Source organism: Tenrec ecaudatus, chromosome 1 (genome assembly GCF_050624435.1).
Source record: "Tenrec ecaudatus isolate mTenEca1 chromosome 1, mTenEca1.hap1, whole genome shotgun sequence".
NCBI classification, from domain to species: Eukaryota; Metazoa; Chordata; class Mammalia; order Afrosoricida; family Tenrecidae; genus Tenrec; species Tenrec ecaudatus.
This window is the reverse complement of record NC_134530.1, coordinates 295,846,926-295,868,622: the sequence shown is the minus strand read 5'-3', so window position 1 is coordinate 295,868,622 and position 21,697 is coordinate 295,846,926.

Here is a 21,697-nt window from a genome sequence, read left to right as displayed (position 1 = left end):
TTATGTGTTCCATTATTTTATGGCTTCCAATTTTACTAGATCCATATTTCATGCATCCCATCTTCTTGTTAGTGGTTATTGCAGTACTGCTGTTTCTTCTCATTTTGAGTCATTGCCACATCAACAAATATAGGTCCTGGAAACTTTATATCACTAAGGTCAACTCTACTTTGAGGAGACAGCTCTTCCCCAATTATATTTTGAGTGTCTTCCAACTTCAAGGGTTCATCATCCTGCACTATATGAAACAATATTCCACTGCTATCAATGTGCTCCACAAACACCACTATTTTTTTCAGATGTAGATTGGCAGGTTATTCTTTCTAGTCTATTTAGCTTGTAAGCTTTTCTGAAAATTTTCCACCACGGGTAACTATGCTTGTGTTTGAAATACCAGTGATATATCTCACAAGTTATGATAGTGCAAGAACCTGACATGTCTGACAACTTGGCATGCTAGCCTAATTCCGAATGGCCATCACATCTCTCTTCTTGCTTTCTCTAGTTTCTGTAGACCACTTTACCTGAGCATGCATGGCTCAGGTGGTTGTGGAGTTAATTCTTGCTTCCTGGAGTAACCCTTAAACAATGACCCATAGGAGTTGTTGGACAAATAGCCACACTCCCTCACATTCTGGGCAGAATAACTAGTGAATTTTCTACAGTGTCTCCAGTAAGATTAGCCTCCAGTTGCTCATAATTTTATATTGTTTGATAATGTACTTTTCATTGGCTGCCTTCTTTCCCTTTTCTATTTCCCATTTCCTTATTGATATCTCCCCCAAAAATGGCTTAATTAAAACCTTTGACTCAGGATCTAATCCTATGGGGAACCCAAACTCAATCACACAAGACATTTGTCAAATCATGGACTTAGTGGTTATATCTATTATATGTGTAGGTCATGGAAGAGGAGAATTCATACCATCACTTTGAATAGTCATTCGGAGTGCCAACTGGGTCCCCAGCATAGATCCTGGACATCAAAACTCACTGTTTCCTGTATCATAACACTTCCTTTTAGACTTCTGTCATTCAAAAAACTCAACAAATAGCTCGCTGTCTCACTTCAAATTTTGTAGTGTGCAAATATGGCTATGTTTTCATTGTGTGTTTAGCCCTGGACAAATCAGTTTTGACCAGGAAGGTGAAGTCATGTGGAAAAACAAACCAAAAACACTAGCAGCTGTGTGTTGTGGATGAAAACCCTGTGGATGAAGTGCAATTTTTAGGGAACAGAGACCAGCAAGATAAACCAATAAGTGTCCACTGTTCTAATGTTAAGGAGAACCCTGGTGAGGCTGTAATTAAGCACTTAAGGGCTAATCAATCAGCAGTTCAAACCCACCATCTTCCCCAAGGAAGAGTTATGATGTGGCAGTCTGACCCCCTTAAGATTTACATTTATTACCACTACCAACTGATCTGAGAGGGATAGCATTAGGGAATCCTGGATAGCATTCTAAAGAGCTCTAATGGCAGAGTAGACTCCTCATTGAGCTCCTAACCACAAAGTAAGTGGTTCTAACCTATCAGTTGCTCCATGTGAGAAATATGAGTTTGTCTGCTCTGGTAAAGATTTAAGCCTTGGAAAATCAAAGGGTGAAGTTCTATGCTATCTTGTAGGGTCTCTATGAGTCAGCTTCAACACAATGATAATGAGTTTGTTTTGGAATTTTGGGATAGAATAGGAGAAATATGTGCAACAAAGTTTAAACTTATTTTAAATGTTCAGGGGTATTGCTCAGAGAGAGATTCTTGGAACCCACAAGACTGTTGTCCTTAGGCACCTTCAGTTCTGGAACTGAACTCACTCCCTTGGCTCAATCTTCAGCCAAACAATAGGTAGATCTATAAGGTAAAAAGTAACACTAATCAACTATTTGAATCAAAAGGATATAATTTATTCAAAGATAAAGTTCAGTAGGTTCAGGAAAGAAGGGGGAATGGAAACAGGAAATACAAGGAGGAAGTGTGATAAGTGATATTACGTTGAGCAGATTGCAGTCAATATCATGAAGCAAAATATGTGTGAACTGTCAAATGGAAAACGGACGTATTCTGTAAACCTTCACCCAACTCACAAAAAAGAGATTTTTTTTTCAGTCTTGGAAACCTATGAGGCAATACTATTCTGTCCTATAGGGTACTCATGAGTTGACATCAACTCAGTGGCAATGGGATATTGATGCTGATGCTTTATGCCGATTCTAAAAAATAGGGTTATTAGCAATTATTGTGGAAATAGCATGAATGAGACTATGTAAATGGGGTTGGTTACAGATAAATTCTTGTAAATGTTAAAGGATAAGTGATTGAGGATGGACTTACCCAAAAAGAGAAAATTATTGCAAGATTTTGTTCAAGGGATAAAATAAAAATAGGCTTCCTGTGGGTAAGACTTAAGCCTATAGATATGGAATTTAAGGAACTGGTATTCCATGATGGTCACCTTCCCGACACAATCACTCAAGACAAAAGGTGAGTGTATAAACAAATGAGGTGAAGAAAGCTTATGGAGCCTAGCTATCAAAAAATAAAGAGTCTATGGTTTTAAAGACTAGAAGGTTAACAAGTGGCCACCTAACTCAGAACCAATAAAGTGCACATGAAAGAAGCACACCAGCCTGTGTGATCACAAGATGTAGAAGGGATCAGGTATCAGGCATGAAAGAACAAAATAATCATATCATTGTGAATGAGGGTGGGTACAGTTAGGGGATCCAAAATCTATCTGTAGGCAACTGGACAACCCCTTACAGAAGGGTCGCTGGGAGGAGATGAGCCATTCAGGATGCAGTGTAGCAACGATGAAACATATAACTTTCCTCTTGTTCCTAAATTCTACCACGCCCACTATCATGATCCCAATTCTACCTTACAAACCTGGCTAGACCAGAGAATATACACTGGTCCATATAGGAACTGGAAACACAGGGAAACCAGGACAGATGACCCCTTCAGGACCAGTGCTGAGAGTAGCAATAACAGGAGGGTGGAGGAAAGGTAGGGTAGAAAGAGGGATCTGATTACAAGGATCTACATATAACCTCCTCTATGAGGGAGGAACAACAAAAAAGTGGGTGAAGGTAGATGTCGGACATTGTAAGATAGGACAGAATAATAATTTATAAATTATCAAGGGTCCATGAGGGCGGGGGAGGGGGAAGGAGTGGAAATGAGGAGCTACTACCAAGGGCTCAAGTAGAAAGCAAATGTTTTGAGAATGATGATGGCAACAAATGTACACAGTGGATGTATGTATAGATTGTGATAAGAGTTGTAGGAGCCCCCCAAAAATGATTCTTTTTAAAAACCTCAAAGAGCAAAACACACTATGGTTTATTGTACATCAATGATACTTCAATAAAATTACATAAAAGAGGGGAAAAAGAAATGGAATTTAAGGTAAAGAAAGTATTCCCTTTGAAGACCATATTGCAAATATATATTTAGGCAGGCAATTAGATAAAGACATTTTAAGTCTGGGCTTCTATACCTGCCATCTGTCTGTTATGAAAAGTATAATTAGCAACTAGAATCTCTCATACAAAATCAACTCAATATGGTCTTTCTGGTCTGACCTCCGTGGTGTTCTACTCTGCTTTGATGGAGCTCATCATATCATGACTCTATAACAAGATCGAGGAGTTATTTGCATTCTTATGTGGAAGGTAAATCTGTTTGGCCATTCTGTTAGACTAGTTCATTTTCTTTCCTACCATCCCATCTGCCATTTTAATTCAAAACAAGGCGAAAAGCATGTATGTGCCTTTTGAGGAAGGAGAAGATTTTGGTGTGGAAGAAATTCTCTTCTAGACTGCAAGGTAAGTATTTACCCCCTCTAGCCCTGTTGGAGGAGGGGAAAAGGAAGAGAGACAAGGCAAAGAGAACAACATAGTTAGTTTCATGCCTCCTTACATGACCTGGGGATTGAGGGGAATATCAGTGACTATGGAACTGTTGTGCTCCCCATTTGGAAGCATGAAGAATAGAGGCTGCCAGGCAGAGCAGCCCTATGGGAAGTCCCTGAAGACAAACATTTAGAGAGTGCCATCATGTCTACTGTAATCCATTGAGACCTTATATGAAATGGAATGGAGTGCTGTCTGATCTTGCACCATTGTCACACATTCCTGAATGTTGAAGTCCATTGTTGCAGTGATTAGGTCAATCTGCCTCAATAAGGATCTTCCATGTCCTTCTATTTCATCAAACATGATGTCTTCCTCTAGCAATTGTCCACTGATAGTGTGTCCAAAACACATTAGTCAGTCAGTGTTCTCTTGTGATCCATAAGGTTTTCTTTCAGTAATTTTTGGAAGTGGACTGGCAGGCCCCTCTTCCTTGTCTGTCTTAGTCTAGAAGCTTCACTGAAACAGGTCCACCATGGGCAATCCTTCTGGTATTTGAAATTCTGGGAACAGAGCTTCCAGCATCATAACAATACACAAACCATTATAGTACAACCAACTGACAGATGACTGGAGGATATCTATATCTATATCTATATCTGTATCTGTATCTGTATCTATATCTATATCTATATACATTTATATATGTATATATATATATATATATATATGGAGAGAGAGAGTAAAACTGGCAATGCTGTCTGATTAGTCAGTATTCTGATGATCTGCTGCTAACAGAAAGTATCCCCACAAATAACATCTTAAAGTAATGATAATATCAATTTTGCTCACAAATCTGCAATCAGCATAGAGTTCAGTGAGGACACTAGTTTTGGCTTCATCAAGCATTAGCTGGGGTAGCTCAAAGGACAGAGGCTGCAGCTCTCTTAAGACTCACTCCCTCACACGACTGATACTTCTATTGGTTGGAGCTCAAGGAGAACCCTATATGTGACATTTTCATTTGGCCTGGTCTTCCTTGCAACATCCTGACAGGGTCCCAATGGTGAACAACCCAATACGACCAGGTGGAAGTCACAGAGCAACACTTCTGCCATAGTCAAAGGCCTGCCAAGATGCAAGGAAGAGGGAAAGCAGGCCCTGTTTCTGGAAAAGTGAACACAAACTCATCTTGTCACAAGAGAATGTGCGATGTGAAACATTAGGACAGTCATCTTTGAAGGACACAACCTGCCACGAGCCAAGATACAGAGACAGATTTCTACGAAAGCGAAAGGGCAGGACTTAGACTTAAAGATAAAACCACAGACTTCATAGGACAAGAGCAATGGGGAGACAAGCAAAGGAAAGCTCTAGGACGCAAGCCTAACATGGCTAAAGATAGGGACAATGTCAGGACTGAACTGGAAGCAAGCAGACACCTGTGCAAGGCAGAACCCGTGAAGTTGTGAGTGCCTTCAAAGCTAAGTCAAAGTACCTTGGGGAGTGAGAAAGGAAGGAGCAGGAGAAAAAATTAATGGGTAGGTTTATGGAATTTGTAAGTCTGGGGACAGAGCATCAGGAATAGCTGGGTTCTGGCACTCAGTTGATACCATCAGAGTTTGAACCTTTTCCTTTCAGTGCTGTTTCCTTTTGAGTTTTACGCAGGCTTCCTGAAGACAGCTGTAGTTTTATCTAGAAGCTCAGGAATTCTATTAGAGAGAGGCTCTTTTCCTTTTTAATCATTGGTGGTACTATCAGGTAAGCATTGGATTGCTAACTGCAAGGTTGGCAGTGCTACCCTACCAGCTACCTCATAGGGAAAAAGATGGAACTTTCTGCTCACATAAATATTTACAGTCTGAGAAACCCCACAGGGACCTTCTATGATTCAAAATGGACTCATTGGCAATGGGGCAATTGTTTCTGGGGCATTTTTTAGGGTTAGATATCATTAACCTAGCATGAGTCACATACTGAGTCTGACCCAGTCCCTTTGGACAGAGGAAAGTCATGCCCTGACTAGCCAGGCCTGGAGCTGGCAGATTGGGTCAATGCCAGCAGAAGCATAGAGATGGAGCATGGTGGAAGAGTGATCCCAAAGATACAAGCCATGTGCTGTGCGTGGAAGAAGGGCAGATGAATGGTGCACTAATTAACCAGTCATTGACAAAATGAGGTTGCATAACAAATGGCTCCAAAACCCAGCAGTTCAACAAACAGCCCAACCCCTTCCCTCCCAAACACACAGTTCTTAAAATTCAGGATCAGGGAGAATAACTGGAACTTTGAACTTGGCACTTCAGGGCTTGGAAGAGATGACAGTGCATGTAAAGGCCTTGGAGCAGGAGAGATCTTGGTGTGACTGAAAGCCCAGAAGAAGACTAATTTGGGGGAAGTGAGATAATAGGAATGGAGTTTTCAGTGAGCATTTCCTTGAGAGCCTTCAAGCAAAAGCGATTTTTCTATATTCATGTTTTAGAAGTAGATCTCCACTCATTGGGTAAAGCTTTGGGTATTGGATTGGTGTCGGTATGCACGGAAAAATAAATGGAATTGTTATGGATTAGGAGCCTGTGGTAGTCACCTAATCTTGTGTCAAGTTAAGGATTAGGAGTGTAGGCGTGGAGTCTAGGCTGCCAATCTGGAGATAGTCATTGAGATTTTTTTGTGGGCATAGCCTTCTCCTGAGAACTCTGAGAAATCTGGTACTTCCTCCTTGGAGGTGGAAGACACCTCTCTCTCTCTCTCTCTCTCTCTCTCTCTCTCTCTCTCTCTCTCTCTCTCTCTCTCTCTCTCTCTCTCTCTGCTACTCCTTGGGAGACATTGCAGAAGGCAAGCCAAATGGATGCGACCAGACCTCTGAAGCCAAAGAAGCCTCAGAGAGATCGCTGCCAGCACTGAGATGCTTACAATGCCACTGGATCCACAAGACTTTCCACCCATTGGCCTGTGATTATCCTGCATTCAGCATCACTGCACATGTTTTATGGGTCTGAAAAGGAATTTATAGATTGGTATCAGACATATGGGCTAATATCAGACTTATGGATTTGATCTGCACTGGGCTGGGACGTTTGTTTAATGTACAATTACTGTTTGATATAAAACTCTCTCTCTGGATTTATAAGGAAGAATTAGACCAGAACATGTACTCTGGTACAGACAGGAGCTGGAAACACAGGGAATCCACGACAGATGATCCCTTCAGGACCAGTGGTGAGAGTGGCAATACCAGGAGGGTGGAGGGAAGGTGGGGTAGAAAGGGTGAACCGATTACAAGGATCTACATAAAACTTCTGCCCTGGGGGACGGACAACAGAAAAGTGGGGGAAGTGAGATGTTAGACGTGTAAGAGATGACAAAATAATTTATATATTATCAAGGATTTATGAGGGAGGAGGGGAAGGATGGAAGTGGGGAAATGAGGAGCTGATACCAAGGGCTCAAGTAGAAAGCAAATGTTTTGAGAATGATGAGGGCAACACATGTACAAATGTACTTGACACACAATGGGTGGTTGGATGGATGGCTGGATGGATGGATGGATGGATGGATGGAATGATTGTGATAAGAGTTGTATGAGCCCCCAATAAAATTATCAAGGGTTCATAAGGAGGGGGGAGTGGGGAGGGAGGAGAAAAACGAGGAGCAGGTGCCAGGGGCTTATGTGGAGAGCAAATGTTTTGACAATGATGAGGGCAATGAATGTATAAATGTGCTTTATAATGGATGGATGGATGGATTGTGATAAGAGTTGTATGAATCCCTAATATAATGATTAAATAATAGGGAAATGATTTTTAAAAATCACGAACTCTCTGTCATACACATGAGTCTCCCTCGAGTTTTCTCTAGCATACCCAGATTAATACACAGCACGTCCCTGTCCTATAGGGCCGCTATGAGTTGGCATGGACTTGAGGGCAGTGGGTTTGTTAGGGCTTTGGAGTTCAGCAGGCCTTTGTTGGTGTGTTTGAGTCTATTTTTGTAGTTGTTGTGTGCAGGTCAGTGGCTCATCTTCCAGCACTCTATTGGACCATATTTTGGTGACCCATAAGGCTTTCATTTGTTAATATTTGGAAGTAGATCACCAGGTCTTTCTTCCTAGACTGCCTTAGGCTAGAGCAGTGGTTCTCAATCTGTGAGTTGTGACCCCTTTTGGGGTCCAGCGACCTTTTAACACGAGTCACCCGATTCATGGCAGTAGCAAAGTTACAATTATGAAGTAGCAAAGAAAATTATTTTACGGTTGGGGGTCACCACAACATGAGGAATTGTATTAAAGGAAGGTTGAGCACCACAGGGCTCGAGGTTCCACTGAAGCCTGCCCATCATTGCTGACCCTTCTGGGGTTTGTCATATCGGTGGCACGGCTTCCAATTTCACAGCAACACTCTAGCTACCACTGCACCACGAACTGATAGACAGGTGGTGGACTGTTCTTAAAAGCCACCTGATTTACGATGCTTTGTTTGGACAGCCCTGGAAAATGGATACAGAATCTAGTTTCATAGTCAATGCAAGACACACCTTGGGGCAGTAGGGATGGCATGAAGTGAATAGATTCAAAGTATATTTTAGGGAGAGAAAGGATGACAGTTAATGCCTGGGGGCTATGCAAGAAGGAAGGAAGCAGAGACACCAATGATATTAAGTGCCTGAGTTAAGACAGGAATTTCCAGGGAAGCTGGTGGGTCATGATGGGAGAATTTCACACTCCCCGGGGAAAGGGGGAGCATTGATTATTTCATATGTCTGCGCATCTTCTCAGACATTAGAGGCTTTGTCATCCTCAAATGAAGCATGCAGTTGGAGCTCAGAGAGGGCATGCAGTGCAAATGAAGACTGGGTTGGTTGAGATGGGTTTAATGTTTCACCTCCCACTGCAGCAGCGAGAGGCTCTATCAGCTCATCCTGGAAAGGAAACATACTACCTGCCATCAGGTTCATTTCTTCAAAAAGGATGGAAGAATACAAATGAAAGACTACAGTTTGAAGCGGTCTAAGGCAGACTATCAGGCTCATTAAAGCTTCATTTATTAAAACTTCATTCTTCAGAGACATTCTCCCAGTAGGATGTATGCTGGGGTGGGGGTAGGCATGAGGAGGAAGGCTTGAAGCAGGGTAGGGGAACAACCCCACACCCCCAAAAAATACCTTCCCACGACGCAATTCCAGTGGGCAAAGATTAGATAGAAGTTTCATCCTCTGGTCACTTGATGTTTGTCCCTCTCTTTTATCTGAATGCTCTTTCCACATTGCTCGGATGAAGCATCCAATTTGTATTAAAATGCAAGTTAGGAAGCATCATCCCCAACCAACCCTGTTCATCAAAATGGTAGTACTCTCTCCGGGTACCCTGAGTTCAGTTTGTCAACAAGCTGAAGCAGTTGAGCTGGGGCTCTGTGAGGCCCAGGAGCATGAGTTCATTAATATCCGACCCATAATGCCTTGCTGGGTTTATGCCAACAGAGCCCTGTCACTCCTTACCTTAGGATTGACTCACTCCTTGAAACAGGCATTTACTTACACACAGTTTGACCTCATGATGGTGTTCAGCAGATGTGGATCTTACTTATTTGCATTGTTCTGTGACAGTTGCAAAATTCGTTAGTGGCTCAGGGATCAATCCTCTGTGGACTGCCCCGAAGCTAGATGAAGCAAGCGGGTTCTCGCTGATTCATCCTCCCTCCTTAGCAATGCTTGCTAGTCAGGATAACATAGTGCTCATTAAAGAAACTGCCTGTATCAGTTTAAATTTGTGACCTGGGCGGGAGGGAGGGTCATGATCACAAGTGACAGAAACTGACGCTTGACTAACTTAGGGAAAAAGGCCTAATGGTGGATAAATGGTGGGAAGACAAGAAAATGTGACATATGCCTGGGCAAACTCAGGGCTGTGAAGCAGGTACTGGCGAAACACTCCTCCTGAGGCGAAAGCGTGCCCTCTGTAGTACATTAAATCACATTCACACACACCCATTCATGTTCACATGGAAGCTGAGGCTATGGCCTTACTTGGAGAGGAGGTCTTGGCAGATGTGCTTAGTTAAGGATTTCCAGAGCTCGATCTTTCTGGGTTTAGATTTCAGATGGATGCTACATGCATTGATTGGTGTGTTCTTATAAGAAGAGGAGTGGGCACACAGAGACACCGTGTGAAGACACTGGCTGAGATTGGATCAGTACATCTATAAGCCAAGAAATATCAAGGATTAGCAGCAGTGACCAGAAGCAGAGAGAGGCTACTTTGATTCTGCTTCAGAGCTCTCAGAAGGAATGAATCTTGCCCACACCTTAATTTTAACCCTTTGCCCTTCAGAAAAGTGAGAGAACAAATGCCTGCTGTTTAAGTCACTCGATTGGTAGCCATTTGTTACAGCTACCCAAAAGAACCATTATGGATTGATCTGTAGCCCCCTCAAAATATGTGAGAAATTTGAGCCTTGGTGGACATGATCCTGTTTGAAAAGAAGGGAGTTCTTTTGTAATATAAATGAGGCCGTATGGCCACTGGAGATCCCCTCATAGAGGGGTTTAGAAGAGGAGATGGGTCAGTCAGAGGGGCGATGCTGGGAGAGTGGAGGGTGAGTGGGTTGGAAAGGGGGAACTGATTATGAGGATCCACATGTGACCTCCTCCCTGGGAGATGGACAGCAGAGAAGGGGGGGGAGGGAGACTCGGGATAGGGCAAGATATGACAAAAGGACCATGTATAAATTACAGAGGGTACATGAGGGAGGGGGAGCAGGGAGGGAGAGGGAAAAAAAAGAGGACCTGATGCAAAGGGCTTAAGTGGAGAGCAAATGCTTTGAGAATGATTGGGGCAGGGAATGTGCGGATGTGCTTTATACAATTGATGTATGTATATGTATGGATTGTGATAAGAGTTGTATGAGCCCCTAATAAAATGTTAAAAAAAAATGAGGCCATATGAGATTAGGCTTGAGCCTAAACCTAAACACTTCTGAGTTAAAGGCCAGGATAGTCCCAGTAACACACAGTACGTGGAGAAAGATAGCGAGGAATGCCAAGGAACTTTCTCGTATCCACAAAGAAGGACCCTGACCTAGAGTCACACCCCAATTTGAACCTGTAAGCTCCAAAGCAGGGGGAAAAGTGTTTTAAGGCTACTGACTTGTTGGACAATTTTTGGTTAAGGAGATTAAGACAGGAACTTAAGACATCCTCCAATCCTTCCGCTGGCTTCGTTCCATTTTTCTCACATTCAGGAGTCCTCCCAGAGGATTCAGTCAGGTTGTTGTTGTTGTTGTTGTTGTTGTTGTTGTTGTTGTTGTTCAGTGTCATAGGGAGGGTTTGGATTCATTGTGACCATACATACAACATAATCATACACTGCCCGGTACTGTACCATTCTCACAGTTGTTCTTAAATTTTGAGCCCATTGTTGCAGCCACTGTGTCAATCCCATTTGTTGAGGGCCTTCCTCTTTTCCATTGTCCCTCTACTTTCCAGAACACGATGTCCTGCTCCAGGGACTGATCACTCCGGACAACATGTCAAAGTTAAGGCGAAGTCTCCTTATCCTTGCCCTGAGGAACATTCTGGGTGTACTTCATCCAAGTTAGATGGGTTTGTTCTTTTGGCAGTCCATGGTACATTCATTACTCTTTTACATCACTATTAATCAAATAGATCTATTCTTCTTTGGTCTTCCTTATTCAGTGTTCAACTTTCACATGAATATGAGACACTTGAAAATTTCATGGCCTGGGTCAACCCACCCCAGTCCTCAAAGTAATCTCTTGCTTTTCAACACCTTAATGAGGTCTCATGTAGCAGATTTGACTAGTGAATTGTATCATTTGTTCTCTTCTCTGCTGCTTCCATGAGAATTGATTGTGGATTCAAGCAAGACAAAATCCTTGACAATTTCGATCTTTCCTCCATTTATCATGATGTTATCAATAGGTCCAGTTGTGAGGGTCTGGGCTTTCTTTACCTTGAGTCATAATCCAAACTGAAGGCTTTAATCCTTCATCTTCATCAGCAAGTGAATCAAGTCCTTCTCATTTTCAGCAAAATTGTGTCATCTGTATAATGCAGGTTGTTAATAAGCCTTCCTCCAACCTGATGCTCCATCAGGCACTGCCCCTTAATGAGTTTAGGTCATGAAGGGTAGTCCTCCATAGGCACATTGATTATTACCCTACCCCTCTCACATAATAAATTCAGAGAGAGAACATTTCCCCAAAGCAATGGAAAGCTTACTAGATAAGTGGAGGGTGCTCAAAGCCAAAGGTGACACAAACTGGAAATCAGTACTAGTTTTCAATACCTGCAGTCATCTAATAGTTCACTGCACTATCTAAGGAAAGGTGAGGAGAACTGGGGCAATTCCATTAAAAAAAGACAATGCAGGGTATGTAAGTCCGTCATTCCTCTGGAGAAGAAAAACACATAGTTGGGTTGTAGAGCTTTGTTTGCTAATCAACCGAATGTAGTTGTAAGGCAGGGGTGTGTGTGCGCGCGTGTGTGTGCGTGCGTGTGTGTGTGTGTGTGTGTGTGTGTGTGTGTGTGTGTGTGTGTTGAAGGGAGGGGCTTGCCATTCTATTTCATAGCCAGGAGAAAGATGAGCCTCTTCCCATATCTTTTGCTCTGTGGCAAGTTACTGATCTACAAGGAACTTTTATTTGACAAGGACATTGCCGAGAAAAAAAACGGGAAGCTTGTGTTCATCTCTGCTGAGAGGTGGAGTCAAAGAGATCGGCTTTATGACAGACACCCTGATCGTGCAGCCAAACTATGAAGTGGCCTCATACATTCAACACACATTTGCTGCACCTCCCCAGTGTGCTGCCCAGATATTACCAGGCAGAGTGTTTAATGGGCAGCATTTTAGAGTTAGGCAGGCAGAGGGAGTGTCTTTGTGGGTGTTGCCTTTACCAGTCCTTTGATTGTTCTGGGACAGGCATGTCGTTTTCCTCTAAAGTAACTGATCGCGTGTAAAGAAGGAGTCTCCTCAGTAAGACGGGTTAAACCAAACCCACCCTATGACAATAATCTCAATTGGAACACATAGCGACCCTATACAAATACCCATAGGGTTTCCAAGTTTGTAACTCTTTTGGGCGGCCAACTATCATGTCCTTCTCTTTCAGAACCAATACAGAGTTGACCGTTGTGTTAGCAGCTGAATGCTTAATCACTGTGCCCATTTTGTTTGCTGAGCCGCCCTCAAAACACTGAACAGGTTTTCTGGGTACCAAGTATGTCCACTTCTATGTCTGACATAGGGTGTTTGCTGAGGTGCCCTCAAAACACTGAAGAGGTTTTCTGGGTACCAAGTATGTCCACTTCTATATCTGGCATAGGGTCTTTTCCCCAAGTTGATAGGAGGTGCAAATCAGTTACTAGGGGTTTGGCAGAGTCAGTATGGAAACTGGGAGGGTGTGTGAAATTTGAACCAGAGTAGAACAATTCCAAGACACTTCCTAGGGATTCCTGGCATATAATTTGCAAATGATAGTCAAGATATATAACTGTGTCTCTGTTCTTGGTTCTGTCAGTACCTGGTGTGGCCACAAAGGAGAAACCTGGTCTCCTGCTATTTTGAGCATCTAGTGTGAATGACAGGAGATAAGTCACATGCTAATGAACCCTGGTGGTGTAGTAGTTAAGCACCATGGTGCCCGGCTATCAAAGGATATAGCGTCTGGGGTCTTAAAGGCTGGAAGATAAACAGGGGGCCATCTAGCTAAGAAAAAACAAAGCCCACATGGAAAAAGCACACCTGCCTACCCCGACATGATCGCTGAAGACAAAGCGGGTGCATAAGCACATACGAGCATGTTTTCTTGATGTGCACTCACCCTTTATATACAACTCTCTTATACATATGTGTTTCTGTGGATTTGTATCTCGAATGCACCCAGACTAACATAAGCTGCGTGGAACGCATTTAAGAAGCCTAGACAAGGGCAGGGCAGGATATTCGGAGGGACTGGATCGAGAATTAGAGAGGAAGGAGCCCTGGTGGCAAAACGGGCTGCTAGCTCCCTGTCCCAAGGGGGACAATGAGACTGCTGGCTCCCATGAAGATTTACAGTCTTGAACACTCCATATAGGGTCACTGTGGTTGGAATCCACTGGACAGCAGTGACCTTTTGGGATTGAAGGTGGAAGCCACCAATGACTTCCTGACATTGAGCCAAGGAGCCTCCAGAGAGTGTGTGAACTTCTGGAATGCAGTGAACAACCTCTGCACATCTGCTTTTTGTTCTGCCCAAGTCATGCCCTTGGCCTTTGCTTAAACATATTCATCCAGAAGTGAACCATCACAGCTGCTCCCTCGGGAAGCTGGGGGCTGAGCTCTCTGGTTCCACTCTGTCAGCATTTCTGGTCCGGGTACCTCCCATCTACCACCGGCACAGGCAATGTGCTTTTGGAAGCAGTGCTCCCTGGGTAGTGGGTGTGATTTTCCTCCTCTGGCCTAACATGATGAATGCTGAGAGGGGGTGGATACTAGGGGGTTAAACTCCCTGAACTTTACCTAGCCCAGGGGAAAACTTATTATTTAAAGTAAGTTTTAGACAGAATCTTTAGAAAGATAAATTGTTAACTTTATGTACACAATTACTCCCCAACACATAGGCTCAACCTCATAGGCTGTGTATGACCTTGAGCAGGTGCTCAGTCACAATGAGTTTCTATCAGGGTTGAGAGTTCATCTCTCTCAACTCTCCAACTAGTTATTAGTACCATAGTCTCGTTTCTATTTATGTATTTACTTTGTTTTTAGGGGTAAAAGACCCCCAATTCAACTCCTTTGCTAAGTTTTACACAAGACAAAGGCACAAACTGCTGTTCTGGATGAAGGAGATCATCCGCATGAGGCCACAATGGTGTCAGAAGGACCCACAGCCACAGTTACTTAAATAAAATGACACCCATTCTGTCCTGCTGACTCTGACTCATAGTGACTCTGTGTAGGGATCCTGAAGTTGCTACCTTTACAGGAAGCAATAACCTCATCTTTTTCCTGTGGAATGACTAGTGGCTTTGAACCAGCGACCTTGCTCTTAATAGTCCAACACTATCCAGCATTACCACCTGGGCTCCTGAAAACTTAAATAAGACATAGAAAACAAACAACTTTGTCACAAAATTGTGACTGAAGACAGATCAATTCATGGAGTTCAAGAGGGCCTGTGAGAGCATGAGCGGAACCTTCATTGGGATGTGCACAGTACCGTATATCGTTGAGTCTGGCCCAGGGAGTGGACGCAAGCACACTGCCTGAGGGACAAGCTTTCCACTGCCAGTCAGCAGTAGGAAAGAACTCAATGGAGGCTGAATCTGTGGCCCCTCAAAATGGATGTAGGGTCTCCACATAGGCTCTCACTGTGAGTCACATACTATTGCTCAAAATTTAAGCTCAAATACGACTTAAACACCAAGCATTCTGTTTCCTTAAAATAGGGTACTGCCAGGATCAGCTAGAAGTCTGCATGACCTATCAGATCTCAACGCCGATCTCAAATCACTTCACATGATCCATTCTACCAGTCATGTCAAGGACAACTAGAGGTCTGCATGAGCGAGCCCAAATCGCCTCCTCACTTACCCATTCCAGAGGCTGTGCCTGTATAACCTATCGACTAACACATTCCCATATGCCGTGGTTATGAAACCAACCATCAAGCTGGAATAAGGACCAATCACGATGCAAGGGTCAGGGTCAATGGGAAAGCAAAATAGGGGCTGAGTGGAGCCAAGAGGGGTCCCTTCACTCAATCCCTAAACCTGATCTAATGTCACTAGACTGGGGTCTTCCTCACATCTCAAGGGCACCCGATTCATGATTGAAGTGAATTGTGCTTATTCAATCATTGTTCTGCTTGCTGTCCTGCTGTGCTGCATCCTCTTCTTGCTTTTTTGTGCATGGCTCCCTCTGTTGTGGTGACAAATGGCTCCAGAGGGATTTGACATAGGGAGAAAGCCCACCCACATCAACTGTCACCAGAAGCAGACACTAAGTCCATTTCTCTCACCTCACAGAACTATGCACACCAGACACTGGTAGGGCTGCCTGGGAGGGGAACCCTTAGTGCAGTGGTTCTCAACCTGTGGGTTGCGACCCCTTTGGGAGTCATATGACCCTTTCACAGGGCTCAACCAATTCATAACTGTAGCAAAATTACAGTAATGAAGTAGCAAGAAAATCATTTAATGGTTGGGGGAGGGGGGCATCACCACAACAAGAGGACCTGTATTAGGAAGGTTGAGAACCACTGCCCGAGTGTGATTAGGACTTTGCTGCCCTCAAGGTCATCAGACATTCCTGAAGGCAGAGCCACTGCAGGAAGCCCTTCTGGGAAATGCCCTGAAGACAGGTCTCAACCAACTCCACCCTCACTCTCCGAGATCCTTATCATAGGACGCATAGAAATGCTCCCTGCCACTTCGAAGTCTGTAAGTCCATGGGAGCAGAAAGTCTCCTTTTTCTCCCTTGGAGTGGTGGCTGGTGAGTTCAAACTGCTCACTTTCTGGCTAACAAAACCCACAGACCAGCTCCCCCTGAGCTCAGTTTGGTTTGCCGCACAGCACACATTGTTTGGAACCTTCTGAAATAGCTATGCACATGTGCAGGTTGGGGGGATTTCGCACAAGATGCAGTTTTCCACCCTCTCTTGGCAAATATAATTTTTGCAAAAGGCTTGTCTTCTCTTCTGGATCTGAGTAGCAGCTACTCTCATGAAGTCATAGCACATACATTCATGCTACAGTCCTCCCAACTCCCTAATGTCTTACGCCGAGTCTGCTCCATGCTTTTTTGTGTGCTACATGGCAGCTGTAGGCACCCAAAGCATGGGCTCTGCAGCCTGGGTCCAAATCTCTCCTTCCCACTTCCTCACTGTGTGGTCCTAGGCTCATGACTTTATCATCCTGTGCCACTGATTTTTCATCTGGAAAATGAGGCCAGAATAGCGTCCACACATAGGCTTGTTAAGTGGAATAATTGAATTATTGTACACAAAAAACTTAGAACGGTGCTTGGTATCTTGCAAATACTATTAGGTGGTTTAGCATAGGGACTGGGTCATCCATTACATATGCTCAGGTTCAAACTTCCGGCCAGGAAGGGATGGTACACCTAGGTGGGCATTACACCTGGATTGGCCCATCTGGGCCAGGTGAATTCAATCCAGCCATTGGGGTTGACCATGACCGTCAACCATGCCTCCCTATGGAGGAATTGAAAAGGCAGGATCTTGCCCGCTCCGATGTCTCCCTTCGCCGACTTTTCTGTTGTCCGTCCCCCAGGGAGGAGGTCACATGTAGATACTTGTAATCAGTTCCCTCTTTCCAATCCACCCTCCCACAACCCTCTCAGTATCACCACTCACAAATTATCAAGGTTTCTTGATGGATGGGGGAGCGGGGAGGGAGGGGAAAAATGAGGACTTGATGCCAGGGGCTTAAGTGGAGAGCAAATGTTTTGAGAATAACGAGGGCAATGAATGTACAAATGTGCTTTACACAATTGATGTATATATGGATTGTGATAAGAGTTGTATGAGCCCCTAATAAAACGATTTTTAAAAAAAGAAAAAAGGCAGGATCCCAGAGCCCACTGAGTGACTTTCTTTCCAGCAGCTTCTAGGTAGGCTGTGCCCCATGAGTGGCCCTGAGGTGCCTGTGTAAACCTGAAACTTCTTCTCTCAAGAAACTCACTTGGTTCACAATCCAGGCTTCGAAGTGAATTCTTTCTCGCGCAAAACCAAGGCCTGAGGTATATCTCTCCCAGGAGAGATCTAACAATAGTATCTCTTATTATAGCATTAGGAGCCCAGGTGGTGTACTGGACTGTGCATTAAGCTGCTAATCGCAATGTCGGGGGTTTGAACTGACTAGCCCATCAGTGGGAGAAATATGAGGTTGTCTATTTCTCTAAGGCAGTGGTTCTCAACCTTCATAATGCCCCCACCCTTTAATACATTTCATGTTGTGGATACCTGCAACCATAAAATTATTTTCATTGCTACTTCATAACTGTAATTTTGCTATTGTTATGATTTGTTTGACCCCTGTGAAAGGGTTATTTGATCCCAGAGGGGTCGCAACCCACAGGTTGAGAACCGCTACTGTAAGGATTTAAAGTCTCAAAACCCCAAAGGGGCAGTTCTTTGTCCTATTGGGCCGGTATGAGTGGGAGTCAATAAAATGGTAGTTAGGTTTTTTTCTGCATCAGTATCAGATTCTGGTGGCAATCTCAGTCATCCTGCATTGTGGTCTGGTTTGAACTCTGGTAGATCTGTGGGAAATGACTGCCCTGGTTTGAGGTGAGGGACACGGTGCTGCAGAGGTAGATCTCTCATCGTCTTTCACCGGGAAGACCCGGGTTCGATTTGCAGCCAATGTGCCCCAGACTGTCAGTGAAAGCTTGTGTGTTGCTATGACACTGAGCAGGCTTCAGTGATGTTTCCAGACTGAAATAGAATAAGGACAAAAACCTGATTATCTCCATCCACACATCGACCTATGGCCCGCCACGGTTGGCTTCCCTCCCAGCCCTGGTGATAGCACAGACTGGCATAGTTTGCTCCGCTTTCCATGAGGTGCCCATGAGAGGCTGACTCGACAACCACGGTCAAGATTAACAGCTTCAACTCCTTTCTGGGTCTACAGAAACAAGAACAACCTTCTGAAATGAGGTCGCATTGCTGTTTGGGACTGGGAGAATGCCTTTGGGACTAGGATTGTGCTCTGGATCCCAAAGGCGACTTTTAAACACAGCCACATTGCAACTCCGGAAGTTGCCATAGTAGAAGCCAGGTTTAAAAAAAAAAAAAATTCTACTGACTTGCTCAAAGGAGGCCAGAGGTGGGGTGGGGTGGGGTGGGAGACTCCTCTAAAAATGAACCAATTTGTTTCCTTACATATTTGTCATGTCTTTTGGTCCTGAAAGATAGGGTGGGAAAAGCAGACGAGAAGAGGAAACGGCGACTAACAGTCATCTTGTTGGTGTTCCCACAGCATCCCCTCCTTAGGCACTTGCTGCCATCTCATCCAACTCCACTCAGTATATTTTCACCCAGCAATGATGCAGAAATGTCTGTGTACTCCCGTTTTATTGCAGTCGGGCAGCGTTTATGGGTTTGACTTTCAACTCAGCATGGCAGGACGTCTAGAAGCAATTATAACTAGCACCTGCTCTGTCTGTGCGGTGGGCAGGCAGTGACGGATCCCCAGCTTCCGGAACACTAGTGCCCCCTCCCAGCTCAGGATAATGATGGTGACACTCGGCCTCCTTGTTGTCTGGGGGAGCTCTAGGAGCTCTCCTCTGAAACTTCATATTATTGGCATTTCTTTGAGTGAACACATCAAATTAGTGACTGTAAAGGAAGGCATAGGAGATGATTATTGGTGACAAGACAAGCCTCAACCACCTCCAGAGAGCATGTCTCCTAAGTACAAAGTATGGAGAGGGAGGAAACAATTGACCACAAATGGAATAGGCTCTGAGTCTCGCCACACAATGTATGTGCTTGGTCACTTAGGCGCCAACATTTTGGCTGGAGGACGGATATGGTTTGTGCAGCCGTGATTGCCATCCAGAACGTGCCGTGCTATTGTGAAAAATGATTTTTTATTCTGAGCAAATCTCTGCTTCCACTTGCTTTAATGCTTCGCCAGAGAGCCGGGAACTCTGGGAGGGGTGGGGACGCACAGGGCTGGGCTGCCCTCAGGAACTCATGTGTAAAAGGCTTTTTCTCACTTGGAAGCAGGCTGGGTTCACAGCTGTTCTTTCTGGTAAAGTTTGTTTCTGAACCTTGCCACGTCTGAGTCCGAAGAGGGAAATGAAGGTGACAAATGCTGCGAGGAGCCCTGTGCACATCTTGGCTATGGTCCTGCTTAAGTCTGTTTCATTTGAATCCCAGTTTTACCTTTCCTCCTTTCTGGGTTCTGAAGCATCAGATGGGTGCCAAACACTTCCACGGACAACACTAAAGCTGAACAAGGTGGAGGCAGATGAAGAGCAACGGGAGGTTGGTGTTTGGGAGACTGAATACTTGGGCTTCCTAGGCCAGTCCAGCTGGTGGTTAGAGCCCTGTTTCAGATTCCACTGAAATCTCCTAGTGTCCAAGGACCAAGTGGCTCCTAAGTCCAGAATTTCTGTTACATGTCTCACCAAGGAGAAGCTGGGCCAAAATGCATTGAAGAATAAAGCAGGAGCTTGGCTTGTGAATCCACTCTCTGATTCTGAAATTTCAAAGGCTCCGTGCACAGACATTTCAACACTGAAAGCACAGCAGGGAAAATCAAAGACTTGGGCTTCCTCCTTGCCCCTCTTTTAGGGCTTTTATGGTTTTCCAAGGCGCCTCCCAGAGCCGAGTGTTGTATAGGTCATGTTTAAAAATGTCGTAGTTCTGAGGGACTTGCTGTTCTGCTTTCTTTTGCAAGGCGACCCTGTTTCTTGTCTTGTGGCCAAACACAGAGCACAGATGTCTGTGGGCCCCCTCCCTTTCCCCTGACCTTTGCTCTCTTCTCTGGATACCCTACTGACCTGTTCTCCTTTACAAGATCTGAACTGCTCACACACTTCGTTAAATTCTCATCCTAGCGAGAAGCATCTGAGCATCTTATTAGAGCCTGTATGAGTTCTGTTCTGGATGCCTATTTGTGTAACTTCACGTCTCTGGCATGGAAACGTCCAATGCCCACAGACTCACACAGGTAATATAAACTCCAACAGTAGTTTAAGTTTTAAGGTGGTCATAGGGAACATGGGGGCCCGTGTCTCCTGGTGAACCACACAGGCTGTCTAAAGGGGCTAGTTCCATCTCAATGTAGCCATGCAGGAATGTAGACCGGTTAGGTAACAAGACAAGGGGTTGTTCCTCTCCATGCTTAGGGGGCCCCCTACGGGAGGTTGGAAGCCAATATGGGCTATGCCAAAGCCAGGAGAGCTTAATTGACGCCTCCCGGCTTAAAGACCTTAAAAGGCTGGAATCTGGAGACCACCGCCCCTTCCCTTCAGCTGCTTCTCTGCCTTCCACTCAGCAGGGCTGGGTGTGCAGTGTCATGAGGGTGCCCGTGTTCAGTTTAGTGTAATGCCGGAACCTTCTTCTCTCATGTATATAAACCCACTCGGATTACCAACCAGGCTTTGGTGTGAATTTCTTTCCAGTGTGTAGCCAAGGACCGAGACATTTCCCACCCGAGAAACCTAACAGACCCAGACTTACAATAAACCCATATTTTTATTTATAAGGCAAGAGGTGACCAGGTCTAGACAATAATGGTGAAGAGGGCCCTGGGTTTGAGAAAGATTCTGAAGAAGAATCCATAACCCTTAGAAATGTATTGGCCTTAGGGGAGGGGCAAAGAGGGCTGGATTGAGAAAGTCTCTGGCATCCAGTTCTGACTTGACTTCTGGATCCTGAATCCTTCAGGGCCATGACCTTGCCCTCCACCCAGACCTTCCAATAGCCATCTTCTCAGAGCCTTGTTAAGTTCTCATAATACATTACACCTGCCATCCTGTGAGCAGCTACCAAACCCAGGCACTTTTTTCAAAGACAAGCTCGCTCTCTCTACCCCTAAGAGCAGGTAGTTTGGGGATGATGGATATGAGATACCACAGAAGACAAATCTGTTATCTTCCATGGTGCACAAAACATGCTGTCACAACCAGGACTCGTGACAATCCTCAGTTTCCTAAATTGCTTCACTGCTACTGTTTAATTAAGCCTCATTAGATTGTCATATATTGATAAGAGGGAGGACCCTGAGCTAGATGCATAAGTTAAAGCTTTCCTCATCCTGTGCTTTTATATGAATGTGTTAATTATTTTTGTCATTAGGGAGAATAA